The following is a 3,228-nucleotide window of genomic DNA, read 5'->3' as shown; positions in this document are numbered from 1 at the left end:
TATTCTTGGTGTGATGAGTTAGGGAAGTTACTTAGTGAGGTTAGGCCTCTGTAGGGTGTGGTTTGATTGCTCGGGGACGAGTAATGGTTTAAGTGTGAGGTATTGATATTAGATTATAATTATGTAGTTTAGCTACTATTTTCACTCTAACTTAGCTGCACTTTATTGATATTTGAATGTTAAATGATAACAAATTGCTTTAGAACTTTATGCTTTGCAGGAGTAATTCCGGGCTATGGGACGTTAAAGAGTGTTTCAGAACTAATATGGAGTATTGAAAGCCAATTGGAGGTTAGCGCGCTTAAAAAGAAGAAAGAAAAAATGCTGCAGAAAATCCTCCAGGTGCGCGATCGATGCGCGGCCGCGCACTGGGCCGTGCATGTCAGGCAGAAACTGGACAAAGTGTGCGGTTGATGCGTAGCCGCGCACGTGCTTCCGAGAAAAATCGTCCAAGGTCAATTTTGTAATTTGAGAGGCGAATAACCTTGACCTATATAAAGCCCAGCTCGCCCAAAAAGAGGGTATCTCTATTTTTAGAAGAACTTTGGAGGCAAGAACACAAAAGGAGCAAGATGGAGAATTCTCCTACGAGTTTTTCATATTCTTCTTCTTAATTCCATTGTTGGTTATGACTTTTTATATTGTAATCTTGCATAGTAGTAAGAGTAGCTAAACCCGTCATCTAGGGTTGATGGAACTAATTGTTGGATGAAGTCTTGATTATGTTTTGATATAATTAAGCCGTTTTTACTCTATAATTGTTCAATTATGTGTTTCTTGTGATTAATTGAAAGGGCCCTTGATTAATCGTGTCTAGTTGTCTAGTGTTGCTTAAAAAAGAACACTTGATTAGATTGTTGTTGAACAACGCCACTTTCGAGTAAGTTAAGAGATTAATTACTTGAATTTAAAAGTAGGATTAGAGATAACGAAGTTTTGGTGTGATATTTATGAGTTGTACAAAATATCAACTAGAGTAGTTCGAGAGAATGCTTCTAGTAAATTATCGTAATTGATCGAGAGATAAGTACGGTAAGCAAGAACTCATCATCTTTATAGAGTATTACGGCGAGATTATAGCTAACGTGTCAGGAATTAATCTGACAATTGGGGAAATCAATAACCCTAGATTCTTTTACCCTTGAATTCAATTTCATTCTTGCTTATTGATAGTTTTTATTGTCCTTTTTTCCTTAGTTAAATAATTTCTGTTAATTATCAAATAAAATCTTGAACTCTTAAAATTGTCTGAGCTTATCATTAGCGATACTAAAGGTTGTAGCAAATAAGTTAGTTCCTTGTGAATTCGACTCCAGACTCTTGAACCGGATTATTTTTGCAGCAACCGCTTAGTCCTTTTTATAAGGCATAGTTGGGCGTGATCACCTCCGCATATCACTTCTTAATTAAAAGCATATGAAAGTGAAACGACGGATCATATCAGATCAATCACTCAAGTGAACATATTGTAATCTTTATTATAACAAAAATTGCAACAAATGATCAGCTCTTGTTGTCTCCAAGAGAAAAAGGCTAGATTTTATTAAGAAATAGTCTCCTAAAAGGTCAAAACCTTCAAAGATCAGTCTCGAGATATATATATATATATATATATTGATTTGACGTAAATACCAAATGAATAACGTTTTTCCCCTAAAAAAAGATCGCACCCTTTTTGCAGACTAGCATTGAAAATAAACCTTCGTAAAGGATAATTAACAAAGAACAAATGAACAAGCGATATTTTATTGTCTTCTTTGACAAAAATTCTCCTTCACTAAGATTTTCCCTGCGAGAATCCTAGTCAAATTAAATTTACAAGGTGACCTAAATCTAAAATAGAAAATGAATTGAACACAACTCAGCATTCTAAGAAATGATTAAAATTTAATTGATCTGCAAAAATTAATATTTCAAGCTAAATGTGACTTTAATAAATTGTTGTGGTTTTCTTCTGCTGCTTCCATTTCTTCATAGAGCCCATCTCAATTTGGAGAAGACGTTTTCTCCACAGTGTTCCCTACTCTCTCACTATCGTCGGCAGATCTTCTGAATATCAAGTGATGTAATAAAATGTAAATTAACACTGATGGAAAACCTTAGTAAAGTGTCAGAAAATTTACCATATAAATTAAACATGAGATTAATTAAGAATAATAGAAAATCATTGTTAAACAATCAAGAAATTATCGTTTTCATAAAGTACAATCTAAAATATTTTTGCAGAAAGTTGATGAAATTATTTCTGCGTTCAATTACCTTAAATTGTAAAATATGTTCTTTCTGAGGAAAATATTTTACTATAATATTACTGAAAATTACTTATATCATACATAAATAATTCTCGCCTCTATCATGTACTATACATTACATATTTAATCTACCTTTACGGGCATCCAAACTGGAATATTGATGATCTAGAAAACTATAATAGTTTTGTAAAGTATCTTCATACAAAAATCAATACATTTCATATGGAAAAAGCTTTTATAGTATTACAAAATAGACTTACATTTTTACTATCTTGGAGGTGGAAGAAGTCGTAACATCCTTTTCCCCTTTGACTTTTTGATTGTCTCTCAGTTTTCTCTTACAACCAACATTCTCTTTTGTCGAGTGAATACTTGTATTTGGATTTTCTCCAATCGGGAAATTCCAATTATATTCATCTTCAACTGGTGAGAGCCTATTAGTACACTGTAGAATACAAGAAAACTCGATGAGATAAATAATTAGTTTAATAATTTCTTATTTTGTCAAATTTCTTAGTTAAGAATAAAAGTAAATATTTTCTAAAATATAGACGTAATGTATGAATCACCTTGTAAAGGTTAGTCATGGAACGGAATTTTATACTCCTTGGAATTCCTTGCTTGATATAGTATTTTTTATCTTTTTCATCTCTTGTCAAAAGTTTCGAGCCACTATTGATATTATGGTCAAGATTATCGGAGAATCTATCTTCACCTGTGACTGTGTTGACCTCAAATTCACCTGAAAATCACGTGTAACTAGATAAGAGAGAATGATACACAAATACTCCACCTTGTGCTTAATTAGGTCCAAGGTTTCAAAAAATTAATGTAAGTCAATTGTGAAATGTAAAATTCTTGATGTACCATTGATGTCTTTTATTTGTTGTTGTTGGTCAAATAGTTCTTCCTCGATAGAATCATGTTGGCCCTCTCTTGTTTTGCTCCCATTATGTTCTTCAAGTCTCTCGTTTTG

At 32.7% G+C, this 3,228-nt stretch overlaps 1 long non-coding RNA gene across 1 annotated transcript; it reads right to left on the bottom strand.

Moving 5' to 3' along the window:
• Positions 1-1,946: 1,946 nt before the first annotated feature.
• On the bottom strand, positions 1,947-2,989 carry LOC138900712 (uncharacterized). Its single transcript, XR_011411909.1, has 3 exons — positions 2,822-2,989; positions 2,513-2,697; positions 1,947-2,049 (listed from the first exon to the last, which is right to left on the bottom strand). It is a non-coding gene; the product is annotated as an uncharacterized lncRNA (long non-coding RNA).
• Positions 2,990-3,228: the final 239 nt, after the last annotated feature.

Source organism: Nicotiana tomentosiformis, chromosome 11 (assembly GCF_000390325.3).
Source record: "Nicotiana tomentosiformis chromosome 11, ASM39032v3, whole genome shotgun sequence".
Classification (NCBI taxonomy): Eukaryota; Viridiplantae; Streptophyta; class Magnoliopsida; order Solanales; family Solanaceae; genus Nicotiana; species Nicotiana tomentosiformis.
This window is presented reverse-complemented; position numbering and strand designations above follow the sequence as displayed.